Here is a 14,090-nt window from a genome sequence, read left to right on the forward strand (position 1 = left end):
GTACATGTAAATAGCCTTTACAGAATTTAACTAGACGCGAGAAGATATGAACTATCCTCTGAAATCAGTGATGTACTCTGCCATATCTTGAGGTGTATCACATTCTTAATCAATTTCCGCATGTAACATTAAAATTAAGAGATCGTTTACTTCAGTCTGTTTTTAACGAGTTAACAACTGCTATTGGTCACGTTATTTACGCATTATTACGAAAACGTGTTATACTTTTTCATTTTGATTTTTTTAGAGAACAGCAGTCGAAGGGTATCGACTTTGAATGTCGACGAGACAGCTCGCAAATGTACATAGTGAGAAAACTTATACCGTACCCAAGATGATCGCATTTTGTGGCAAATATTTCAGTTTTCTTATTTAAACAGCACCTATCCTAACTTAATCGTAGTATACGTATGATGAAAACACACTTCAAGCGCCAGTAGAGAAATGATAACCTTCTTGCTATAAATTTTCATAATAGCTTTTCCGTAATTTAACCAGGCGCGAGAAAATATAAACTAAACTCTGAAATCAATTATGCACTCTTGCCATATCTCGAGGTGTATCCCATTCTTACTAAATTGCAGTATTTAGCCTTAAAATTAAGCGGTCATTTAGTCAGCCTTTACTTTTAACGAGTTAACAACCATTATTGGACACGTTATTTGCGCATTTATTACGAAAATATGTTCTCTTTCATTTCGAATTTTCTTTACAGAACAGCAGTCGATGGGTATTACTAATCGACTCCGACATCGCCTTCAAATGTCGACGAGAGAACTCGCTAGTGGACATACTGAGGAAACGATACCGAAGTTAATCGATCGCATGCAATATAATCGCTGGGGTCCATAAATATCGGGAACGGAAAAAACGTGCGCGCTTAATCGCTCGTAATAACGGATGCGTCACTGACAGGGCTCTGGTGAGCAGTCGACGCAATATGGCTTCCGTGCTAAAACCCCCAAGTGTAAACAAAGTAATATGGCAAACAGTGATAATGAGCTAATGCTCTTGCTTTCCGATGAAAGCGACAATAGCTCTTCCAAATAGAGTGATGAATTCCAAAACGACAGACAGGAATGTGATTTATGCTAACTTTGGAAACAATATCAACCATGGACTATATTTGAACATTTGTAAAATATAATCTGCAACACACGGAAAATTAATGCTCAGTTAAGGGGTTAACGTACAGACCCAGCATTTGCCTAGTATCAAAATGGGATACTACGGAAAACCATATTCAGGGCTGCCGACAGTGGGGTTTGAACCCACTCTTTTTTCTTTTGCAAGTTGCTTTACGTCGCACCGACACAGATAGGTCTTTTGGTGGCGATGGGACAGGAAAGGCCTGGAAGTGGGAAGGAAGCGGCCGTGGCCTTATTGAAGGCATCTGCCTGGTGTGAAAATGGGAAACCACGGAAAACAATCTTCAGGGCTGCCGACAGTGGGGTTCGAACCCACTATCTTCCGAATACTGGATACTGGCTGCAGTTAAGCGACTGCAGCTATCGAGCTCGGTGAACCCACTATCTCCCGAATGCAAGCTCGCAGCTGCATACCCCTAACCGCACGGCCAACTCGCTTGGTGAATTTTTTTAGAGAATCTACGACGGCGACACTTTAAAAAATTAAAATGTAAAATCCGACCCTACGCGAAAGCAAATGAAATTATGTGGAGAGAGCTGCAATAAATTAGTGGTCGAAACATTTCTACGGTCTATAAAAAGCTCAACATTTTGCTAAATTACTCAATGATACGAACTTTAAAGCTAGTAATGGCTGGGGAAGAAGAAGAATGCTCCCGTTGTTGATGCGTTTATTCTGCATGCAATTTCCTCTCCCTTTATCATTACAATATGATATGCTTGGGCCTGAAAATATTGTCATAGATAGGTTCAACTGTACAGTATTCAGAAATTATTTTAAAAAAGTATTCTTTGATTTAACAAATACTTCTCTTTTGGCAGATGATGTCTGTTATTATAGTATAAATTCTCATATGCTACACGGTGCTCACATGTACCGTGATAAAAAAGGAATGGAGGACATTACCATTTGATTTCAAGTAACTTAAAAAAACCAAACCCCACAGCACTTAACGCCCTTGAAAGGGCTTTGGCCTGCCCAGCGACCGCTGCTCAGCCCTAAGGCCTGCAGATTACGAGGGGCCGTGTGGTCAACACAACTCATTGTCTCGGCCGTTATTCTGGGCTTTCGAGACCGGAGCCACCATCTCACCATCAGATAGCTCCTCAATTCTAATCACGTAGGCTGAGTGGACTTCAAACCAGCCCTCGGGTTGAGAGAAAAATCCCTGACCTGGCCGGGAATCGAATGGGGCCTCTGGGCGAGAGGCAGACACGCTACCCCTACACCACGGAGCCGGCTTTTCAAGTAACTTGCCTTGCAATAAATGTTGCAAGTTTTGTCAGCTCCATACAGATTCAAGATTTTCTTGTAGGTTTTTGGAAGTTTATGAAAAAAACTTACGAAGTATTTTCTACACTATAAAATTTTATTAGAAATTATTATTTATAACTTACAATTCAGTGGAAGAAATTTAAGGTTGATCTCTGAATTGCAGGCTTGATTTTTCATTTGTATCTTAACTTACTACTTCATTTCATGGCAGTTTTTCACTGAAAAAGGATTCCTAAGTTTCGACGATTGGTGATGTACATTTATAACTGTTTTTCAACCTGGAAGCTAAATTTGGAGTTGTAACAGGATAAGATTATGCCAGAAATTTCTCAGCCCCTTCACCAAATAGTTCTCTTCATTGTAATTACCAATTTATCACACATTTATAAAGCTAATTAATCTCCGCCAGATTTATAATGTTCCCAGTGTATTCTGGTGTACTTTATCACCATTATTTTATTTTTTTATTTATTTCTTTTATTTATTTAGTACGTGATTTACAAATATATTTATTACTACCAGTTGTCTGAAATAAAATTTCTGCATTTTAGGAACAGAGGACTGTTGCCATGTCTGTTTGGCTTATGTATAGTCTTTGGATGGAATAAAAATATAGTACAATCAGTTATAAACAACAGAGTTGTTCTCTTCATATGGCTTCCCATTAGGTCAGAAATGTTAGCTAAGTGAGGTCTTGATATTAATTAGCAAGCACACAGCAACAGAATGAGATGAATTTACAATAATCCGCGTTACTGAATTATTCATTCAAGTGTAAATTTATTAAACAGACCTGTAAATGGTCTTAGAAATACTGGTGATAGGCCCTGAACTCGAGCTGCAATGTCTGATTGACCAATAAAAATGTCATTCATGAATAAACAATCGACAACTTCTCCAAAACGGGGAGGATTTTGTGGGGTGTACGTCAGATCTTTCATATCTCAAAATGGTTCTGAATTCCTAACTGAATTGTCTTTTGAGAAGTAGATCACAAGATTTATGCCTACTATATTATACATGTTTACATTTTTTATCAGCTGTATGCAAGTCAATGCTACACACCAGCATGAACTTGTCATCTATGACTTGATGCAGAATGACGAAAATTACTTTCACCACCACTAATATCCAATTCACCATTACTCTAAACATCTGACAAAAGGTATGCTTATAATTCATCGAAAACAGCAGTACCTTGCAGCAACCGTCTGTACTGCACCATCTTGACAATATACTTTATGCTAGGAGTAACTCTTCATTTCCAATGTTTATTCCTTTGGACTAGATGCATAGTGACGAAGAAAATAGTATGCCATCAGTATCCTTAAACTTCGTATTCCATGTCTCAATGGGAAGAAAATCATAAGCTAGCCAAGAGGTGGCAACAGATCACGCAACTACAAAGAGCATAAAAACTACAATTCTCATAGCCTGCCAATCATCGTCGTACAAGAAAACTATGAGAATTCTCCAGGTCTGTCACCAATGCACTGTCTCACACAAAAACTGGGATGTATGTACAGTGAAACCTCGATTCTCCGTTTTTCAAGGGACCATGAAAATAAAACGTACAACACGGGAAAACGGAAAATTCGGGAATGAATGAAAACCATCAACAATTTGGCTAAACATCACAGAAATGAAATATGTATAATTATAATCTTACAAAAACTCCTAAACCAAACCAAAATACAGCTCCCGTGGGACTGCCTGCCAAGCGACCGCTGATCAGCCCGAAGACCTGCAGATTACGAGGGGCGCATGGTCAGTGCAACGAATCCTCTCGGCCGATATTCCTGGCTCACTAGATCGGGATCGCCATCTCACCATTAGATAGCTCCACAATTAAAGGTAATCACGTAGGCTGAGTGGACCTGGAACCAGACTTATATCCAGGTAAAATTGTCTGAACTGGTCGCAATCGAACCCGGGCCCTCTGGATGAGAGGCAGGCATGTTAGACCGCGAAACCGTATTAATTACCGGTAGGCCTACGCGAGTTCAAAATCTCTATACTTTATATTCAGTTTTATAGGGGAATCTTCGTCAGTTTCCCGTGAAAACTTCTTTCAGTTCAGAAACTTTGATTAGGCTAGCCAAACTCTTAGAAAAATCTAATAACGCCAAGTCAAACGACAATCGACCACAAGTAGTTTTTAATTCTCTCATCTAATAAAATAAAGCACATTAGATACAAAAGCACCCAAAATGATGACGAAATCCCTTCATTTCTTAATCTTTCATTGTAATTTGTTCTCCGGTATACTGTTCGTACGTAGTCAGTTTCTGGAAATCTCGTACCGCGCAAATTAGGCCTACATCGACTTTTAAAGGTTATGTTGAACTCGAAAACACGGTTTCGAATGTAAGTATCGATTCTTAAAAGTTCTCGAATGCATTATATTAAATTCTGCCCGTCACAAATCCAATCAAATTGGAAAGATAAAAGAAATATCATCAAAACTTCAGAAATTACGGTTATTCGTGACCTTGAGGTCACCTGGTAAGCGCGCTCGCTGCACATGCCAGTACGAGTTGGAAATGATACCAACTATTTAAATGTGACGTGCGCAAATAAAACGACTGCGGGTTTTGGTATTTTAACACGAAAACGTAAAATTCCCAGTCTTACATTAGGACCTAAACAGTTATAGGCAATCCCAAGACTCGTTCCGTCTTCGAGCAGAGCTGTCGAAATGTGCTGTGTCTCCTTGCAATTGTGGCCACTCTCTGCTTTATGATTTTCCGAGATTCTCTAAGCAATACCACCCGAATGCGATGCTAAGATGGTCCCTTATGCAAGTTCACCGCCGTTCGCTTTTCCAGTACCGGTACAGTCCTTGCTTTAATTATCGCAATGAAGGGGCGTTAACGCCAAGATCCATAAATATGCCATAGCCGTCCTTTCGTGAGATACAGTTTATTAAAAAACGATTGTTCGAGGATTTAGCGTTGATGGGACTGGGATTTCTGGACGGTTGATCCGGGAAATCGTTTCTTCGAGGAACGGATAATGCGGGACTTTTACAACGTGATTTAATTACGATGCTCGCGGGACCACGTAATTTGAACGCATATTCCGGGAAAACGTATTTTCCGGGAACGGATAATCGAGGTTCCACTGTAATCTAATCCAAAGAGAACTAGTATACAATAAAATATGAACATTTATAACTGAATCAAGTAAAAACTGAATGCTGCAACCTTTCTTCATGTACACTAATTCAAAATAAGATTTCAAATTCAGTATGTCCAGCTTCGAATATCTGGGATTTATTGTCACAAATAACGGAGACGAACCTGAGATCTGTAAGCGCATTGCGATTGCAAGAAATTCAACAGCAAAATTCACTCACATCTGGAAGGATACCTCCATCACTTCCAAGACAAAGCTCACCCTCATTCGAACTCTGATCTTCCCTATCACGACCTAGGCAGCAGAAACTCTGGACAATGAAGATGGTGGATCGCCGCAGGATTGATGCTCTAGAAATGTGGTGTTATAGGAGATTACTGCGAATACCACAGACAACACACCGTACTAATGAATCAATCCTGCAACAGCTCGGCATCAGAACAAGACTGTCGACCCTTATCAATCAAAGACAACTCAGATAATTTGGTCATATTGCCAGAAGACAGATGTCCAGCAAATTTCAGTTTTAAAATTTTAGCATAATTAAAATTATCTCTAGGATTTTAAAAATAAAATTCTCCCTTCTCTCTTCCATTATCCATCTTTTCTTCTTATCCCACACTTTCCATAACAAGACTGAAGATCTGTCAGTATGAGCCCTCAATGAATGTTGAAGTCGTCCCTCTTGAAGCTGGGAAACAGAAACAAGCTCGCTGATGTAGAAGAACATTGGGTTTAATGAGAACAGAGCCTATCTATTTGAAAATGGCAGTGTATGAAGATTTGGAGATTGTTTTTTTGAGTTTTCCGGATTGTACTTGTCTCCTTTTTTTCACTCCTTCTTCTGATGCTGACCTGCCATTGTGTTTATCCTAATATGTGTCCCTATCTATGGTCATATCTTTCCATATATGACTAGGTTATAGAATAGTTACTCAATTTACATTGCAAGTTTAAAAGAAATCATCTGCAAAGTACTCAATTCCAAATCAGAAGATAGTTGTTCTTCCACATCCACACCAATCATATCTTCTCATTCCAGAATTTTGCAGCTTTCACTGCACTTATCTTTTATTTAGTGATGGCTTTTAGGATAAGGAGTGTCTGAGGACATGTTCAGCTCACCTGGTGCAGGTCTTTCCATTTGACGCCCATGGGCAGTTCGGTGTGAAATAATGATCTCATGAGAGGATGAAACATGGCGCCTGCATAGAGGCTACTCCTGTTGAACATCACCAAGGGGTCTGCTGAAGCCTTAACGCCCCCATCCGATGGACAAATTACCATCATCAGCGTCATATCCTCTCACTTCATAAAAATACTGTTTGAAATTGAACCCAGGCTTTTGGCACGCAATCTCATTATTAGAAATTGCATACCACCATCTCTCCTACTGTGCCGGCCAACATTCTCATGGTGAAAATTTTTTCAGCCAACTGGACTCGAACTGGCTAACCATGGAGTCAGACCAAGACTTTAGCCTCAACAATTATGGCCACCAGCCAAATTTTGTTGCATTGTTATTCCTTAGGTCTTTCTGTGTGCAAGTAGTTCCACTTCCAAACACAGGCGTTTGGATTTCTCACAACCACACCTCTCTACACAAGTATATCCTGATTTCATCACATAACTCCTTTAGTTTAGGATGCTGTCTCCCTCCAAAAATTTGCATGGGATTTACCCACAGAACAGCAGCTCTGAAGATTTCAGATTATGTTCATCAGAGCCAATAGCACAGGTTCTCAAGCCAGAGATTTCTACATCTTCTCACAATTTTCCCCCCAATGATGATTTCACCTCACATAAAGTGTCCACTGTACTGGAGCTTCCTGTCTTTGATGGTCACCAGAAACTCCTTATTTCTACTCGTCCCATCTAGGAACATTCTCGTAAGTTTTCCTTTCTACTCAGGATACTCATTCTGTATAGGAACACCTCAAAAAGCTTTGATTTGGCATTCCAACAATGGACTGAGCATCCAGCATTCAAGGACATGAAAATGTAACCGTAGCATCCAAACTTGAAGCTGACATTCCAACCGGTATTAGAGGGTTCTCCTGGTGACGAACACACTTCTGACTTGTTCCAAGCTGGATAATCTCTGTCTCAGTTGAACCCTAGAACACAACATAGGGCGTAGTGGCATCATGCTGAAATCCTGTTGACAGTCTGCCTCTAGGAGTCTCCATTTTGGGCATGGCATCTTGCTTGCTGTAGGTTCATTCCTGTCATTTTCTTGATCTGATCCATTCATATTGCAATGGTGCACATCCTATGGGTCTACAGCAGTTGACTTTACCCTCTATCATGAATTTTTCCATTGCCTCTGGTCTCCTGGCAGTGTGCCCAAAGTACCTAAGTTGGCTGATAGGGCTCTACAGTATTTCTCACGCACCTAACTCCTTCAGGATTTATCTGTTAGTACGATGAGCCATCAAGTATTCAGAGTAATCTGCATAGCAACAAATTTCCAGTGTGTCAATTCTCCACCTATAAGCCATTTTCATAGCCCAAGCAACTGCTGCATGGGTCTGCAATAAAGATTAGAGTTCAAATTACTACGAGTTTTGACTTTGTAGTGATGGAGTTGTCCTTCAAATGCAAGTAAGTTTTGCTGTTGAATTCTTTGCCATCGCAATAAATCTACAGCTACAGCATTAGTGACAACAGGTTCTAGGTATTCTAAACGAATTATGACCTTGTAATCAGCAATTCTTGTGGAGTTGGATCTGTTAATGAGGCGGCCTAAAATCATCACTTTAGTCTTTGTGATGTTTATACACTATGGACTGCTCATCTAGCCTCTACATGATGGTTTCTAAGTTCATGCTCATCTGCTGCAATTATCAGTGTCATCCAAGCATCTCAGATTGTTGACTTTCCTGCCACATATTATGTTGTCAATCCAGTCTGAAGCACTTCCCACATGATATTATACTTCATGTATATGTTAGGTTAGGGGAAGAATGCAATCTTGTCTCATTCCAGAAGTAGAGAAGACATCCATGGTGGTGGTATTGACCCTTAATGCCTGTCTTCGAAAAATACAATTGCTTGATCAGGTTTACCAACTGTCTTGGTATGCCCAACTTGTTGAGAAAAGTACAGAGCTTTTATCATTTCACATTGCCGAAAGCTTTCTTGCAGTTGACAAAGAACAGGAACATCGTGGTATTGTATTTTCTGGTGTCCCGTGTGAACTGTCAGATCTTTAGGTCCTGCTCAGGTGTTCCTTTGTCTGGAACAAACCCAGTCTGTTCTCTGGAATTTGAAGAAGGAAGAATGCCTTCAGTCTCTCGTCCAATAACGTGAGCATAACTTAGCTAGTATGAGAGATAAGGGTAATTGTTCGACAGTACAATGAAGTGGAGAACATTTCTTGAACAACAGTATGAAGATGGAGAGGCAGTGTTGGTCCAGCCTGTTTCCAGACGTCCAAATCTCCTGGCATAACCTATGCAAAGTGTCAACACCCAGTTAACTTGTGTTCTTTGGGATTTCAGCAGTGATTCCAACTTGACTTGGTGCTTTCTGGTTCTGTAGCCTTCTCACCACACATTCCACCTCTTCTCTAAAGATTGCTGGTCTGAGGTGTGTTCGAATGTGATGTCTTGGTGCAGGCAATGTGTCATTATCGAACAGCCTTAGGCAGTACCCTCACCATACTTTAGCAATGCCTACTGCGTCTTCCAAGGGTCATCTTTAATGATAAATCTTAGGTATAAACTCTTGACCCAATACTTCACCATGTCATACAATTTCTCACTGTGCCTCTAGCCCAGCGCACAGTTTCTCATCTCTTGTATATGTGAGCTTGATGTCATTATTCGCTGCTTTCATAAGCTGTTCCTATTGTTCTGGGTCTTTGATAGCAAGTGGAATGTTCAGTAATTTTTCACCTAGTGCCCACGTATCATCAGACATCCAGTATTAGTGCTTCACTGTACTGTTCAGTTCTGTGATCCATTCCTCTATTCTCCTCCCAGCAACAGCACAGTTTCCTTCAACATCAAGTGGCCCAGTGTTATGAAATTCTTCTTGCAAACCGATTGATTCATGGGCTGATATCATTTTAATTTCATTCTGATCACTGGTTTGCTCATTTTGATTTTCAGGTAGGCCCAGCGTATAGCTGATGAGATCCATATTCAGCTCTGGATTTTGTTCCAACATTAAGGCAGGAGGTCCTCAAAATTTTATTAGCGATGATGTTCTTATACTGTCCATTCGAGGAAGTTTGCGTACGAGGGGGGATCAAATATAAACGGGACTTTATTTTTTATTTAAATTGATTTATTGGAAAACACAAGGCAAATATAATCTATTTTTCCACATAGTTTCCTGCTTTGGAAATGCATTTGTCCCAGCATATGGGCAGCTTTTTGATGCCTTCATCATACAAAGAACAGGGTCGTGTCACCAGCCAGTTGCACACGAAGTCTTCCACACTCTCGTCATCTTCAAATCGTTGCCCTCCCAGAGCTTCTTTAAGCAGTCCGAACAAATGGAAATCACAGGGTGATAAGTCCAGGCTGTAAGGATGATGAACAAGTGTAGTTCAGTGCATTTCCTGTACCTTGGAGACAGAGCTGCAGTATGAGGCCGCACATTGTTGTAGAGGATGACCTATCTAATCGGTTGGTCTCGTCTTTTGCGGCAATATGCAACCCTCACCTTGTTCAGCCCATCAATAATATATTTAACTGCACGAATATTTTCGTCTGTAATGCTGGTCCAAGGACGGCGATCGAGTTGATTTTCCACACCTTCTCATCCTTCCTTGAACTTTTTATGCCAGGCAAACACATGCACCCTTGACATTGTTTCATCGCTGAACTATGCAGTCATTCTCTTGCCACCGTAACTCCTTCACAAGCAAGAAATTTTATAATTATGTGTTGCACAGTGGAAGGGTGCACCTGTTTCTCCGACATCGTGAGCGTTACTGACGAAACAGCAGGAAATATCTAACAGCACGCTCTCCCCACTCCTAATGGTCCCGCCTAAGCATAGCAGAAGCACAGGGCCAGTCCTACCAACTGTTGATGTTCAGGAACAAAAATCCTATTTATATTTGATCGACCTTCGTATAAAGATAACCTTCGTGGTATTTGAATATGGTATTCATTATGGAAAAGTCTGTTGTCATTCGAACGTTCACTGCACACTCCCAGGCCATATTGTCCCACTGTGTCACAAAAGTGGTTGTCCAGAGTGGCAGTCAATACACCACATCCTTGGAATCTGCCGCAAGTTATCATGAACATTCATCTTCCTGATGACACTTGACGGTATCTTCGAAGTTTCAAATGCATAGATGGCAGCTGGCAGAAGAAAGGTTAAGTAAAGGTATAATTTATTGCAAATCAAGATAGAGATTTCAGTCCAGATCAGTCGGAGTCTTACGAAACAGTTACAGCCTTCCCAATACGCCTGTGAAGTTTGGTCTCTGCATCATAATAATCATCATCATCATGCATGAATTTATGGGCCACCACCACCACCACCATAATGGTTCCAATGTTAATACTGGTTTACATGACCCCAGCCCTGATCTTTATGAGTGTTGTTTTATCAGGGCTGATACGTAACCCAATCACGTTGGCTTCACAATTAAGGTCTGTGGTGATCAAATCACCACCAACACCACCACCTTTTGGAGTTGTGTATCAACCTCGGCAAAAAGGTGCAGTATATTTATATTTGTAGTCATCCAAAATTATTCACAGAATCAAACATTCACATCAGTTCACAGATCAAAAAATTATATCATCAAGTCCAGTTTCTTTCTCATCTACTTGCAAACACCACACAAGTATGCAGGTGCTAATAGCAATAGTCACTCCACTTTCAAATGTAATCAGATTGTCTCACATCTAGAGTTTCAAAAAAGGTGAAAGATAAAGGAACTATCAAAAAATCAGTAATGCCTTATTCTCAACCATGACCTATGTGAACATTCTCAGGTACAGACAACTGACAAAACAGATTTTCTTTCTTGAGATATTACTTACTGATTTTTCAAGATGCATTTTGTACACATCTCTCAGTTTGAAATACTTTTCCTACGGATTTCAAATTTATCTACTACCGAGTGACAGCTACAGGATTATGTTAAGAAGGTACACACAGACTTGTACACACATGAACACACTAAAGTTGTCATAAACTATGTTCAATATCAGAGTCTGTGAAATGATGTAGGTATTCACAACTAGCATCTTTAAGACGATACTGAAATCTCATTTTGATGAATGTCAACATTTACCTCACTCTACTGGAGGCTTTGTCAAGATAGTCCACTGATCGAATGGAACTGACAGTTTTTATGAAGCTGAAATCAAGATCATTCATTATACAGTCTGTATTTCTGGAGAAATTATACTGTGATCAAGCTGCAGCTCCTTTGTGAGAACAGGAAGCCAGAGTAGGTTTAAGCCTAGGGCTCATTTCTAATCATCTGAGGAATCATTCAGAGTTCAATGGAATGTTTTTAATGACTTGTGCTCTTCGATCAGCATTTATAGTTGTAACCATGAAAAAATTATCTGAAAATAATCAAGTCATCATGCACCGGTATTTTATTTTTTAATAAAGGTGGGGTTTTTTTCAGGTATAATTCTGTTATATGTCTTCTTTCTTCAGGTAGTTTTTAAATTGTATTTATTCATAAATTAGTTTCGACAGACTGAAGAATCGAACAGTTATAAACTGACTGATTTGAAATTGAAAAGAAATCGCTTCAAATATGACCGAAGAAGACTTTGCACCAATATGGCACATTCTCCAGTTATATGAGAACTAGTGACCATTGTGAATTCGCAGGGGAGTAATTTTGAATTGAGTTTCCTTCCCAATGTATGTAGCTCAGTGCGTCGTTTTTCCGAGGCCCTTCTTGCTGGCTGGCTGCCTGGCAGCCTACCAGTTAGCTTGCTCCATTCTTCACACTTTACATATACACTAAAACATACTGTAAATATCTTAATAAAATTGAGCTGAATAAACGATTTATTTAGATAAGGATTATGAGATTAATCTCAAAATATAGTTTCTAATTTTAAGGTAGATTCTGACTGCAAACCATAACACTAAAACAGCTTACTGAGGGCTGCATCGTACACATAGGTTAAAATCAAGAAACTTTCATGAAGAGCTTTTCATGCTCATAATTCCTTCACACATCCCTGGGATAAAATGTTAACAGTAGCCAAGAAAGCGCTTGGGTGACCATTTAGTCTTCAACTTCCTTCACTAAAATTTTTTCATCACAGATAAATATTTTATACGCCAAAACCCTTCTCCATAAATGCTCCGTACAATGGTGAAAACTGCATCAAAATTCAGAGAGATTAACCTGCAAAAACACACGCACACATACGGAAATTTTATTTTATAATATGTAAGACTCTACCAAAGCTGTGATAGCCACAGTTAGTTCCTTACCACCTAATTCTTAACTCCACTGATTAGATATACTCTTTCTAAATAAGAACTTCCATAAGACGCCTACAGAAATTTTTCAAGCAAGAGGTAACAGCCACCTGCGAAACTTCTACATAAATTGCCAAATTCAGCAGGTCACGACTTTTCACCATTCTATAGTAACGGAGAAATTACTTGGCGACAGATGTTCCGAGTTGCACTTGTCAGCTGCATTGCACTGTTACCACACTTCCTCACTTTGAGTCACCTCCAGGAGCCAAACGCCCAAATCTTCATCTTCTCTATCACAAGCAGCTTTAATCTGCAAATCACAAAATTCAAAGAGTTTAAGCTGTCATTACCGAGAGAAGAGCACTTCTTCTAACAGTACTCCTTTCCAAGTGTCAACTAGGCCTATTAAAACTTCTTCCAGTTTTCACAACCAAATTTGTTCACCCCTTCAATAATCACACCCTGAACTTCAGTACATGCAAATGTCACACTGTGATTGCCGAGTTTGTTCTTTTGTGCTTTTCACACTTTTGAAGAATAGCCCTCTTCTTCTTTCTTATATTTTACTTTTAAAATATTTATAATTAAGTACCAAGGCCATGCAATCAACAACTTTACTACCTGGAATAAGAGGTCTAACATCAGTCTTTTAAAAGCAATTTCAAACAGCATCCACCAATGCGCAACCTTGGCTTTGAAGTGCGATTTGCAAGAACATGACTTTTCATTTTGTAAGCAAGACATTACAGACAACAGCAAATAAACTGTAAATGTAAAGAACTTCTTTGAGACCATAATGTGCATATTGTACAGCTTTATAGAAAACACACTGCACAAGATACAGTAGATCACATTGATTGCTGGAGCCCACTATCGTAGGAACTGTTTAATAGTGACAACACAGAGCAACACGATCCCTTCAGCCTATCGCAGACGCCAACTGCTATTGGTCAACAGGAAGATAAGACCCTAAACATGTCATTTTATGAGACATCAACCCACGCTCTGTCGATCATTACGTAAAATCTCCCCCACTGTTGTCATTTGGCATATATGTCTACATAAATCATTTAGAATACCTTTAATGCAAACCT

General features: G+C 39.7%; 1 protein-coding gene across 4 annotated transcripts in view; it reads right to left on the reverse strand.

The window, feature by feature from the left end:
* The window catches only part of Bre1 (E3 ubiquitin-protein ligase Bre1), a 212,842-nt gene that overhangs the window by 170,766 nt on the left and 27,986 nt on the right, over positions 1-14,090 (reverse strand). The gene's annotated exons all lie outside the window — the stretch shown is intronic.

The sequence above is a fragment of the Anabrus simplex genome, chromosome 12, assembly GCF_040414725.1.
Source record: "Anabrus simplex isolate iqAnaSimp1 chromosome 12, ASM4041472v1, whole genome shotgun sequence".
Lineage (NCBI taxonomy): Eukaryota > Metazoa > Arthropoda > Insecta > Orthoptera > Tettigoniidae > Anabrus > Anabrus simplex.